Here is a 227-nt window from a genome sequence, read left to right on the forward strand (position 1 = left end):
CCTCCTTCCCAGGCTCCATGACCCTTATTGGTTTCTGGCTTCTACAAGCAGTCCAACTGAAACACAGAAATATAAAAATTGAAGCTATCATCCACGTACAAGAGAGAAATGCATCATTTTTCTTTGTGGACCTGGGTGACTTCAGACATTATAATGTTTTTCTAAGATAAATCAATATACTAGACAAAGATATAGGCAATGATTTAATCAAATATAATAAGTTTAGC

The sequence above is a fragment of the Nannospalax galili genome, unplaced genomic scaffold, assembly GCF_000622305.1.
Source record: "Nannospalax galili isolate Female #2095 unplaced genomic scaffold, S.galili_v1.0 scaffold2707, whole genome shotgun sequence".
In the NCBI taxonomy this organism is placed as follows: domain Eukaryota; kingdom Metazoa; phylum Chordata; class Mammalia; order Rodentia; family Spalacidae; genus Nannospalax; species Nannospalax galili.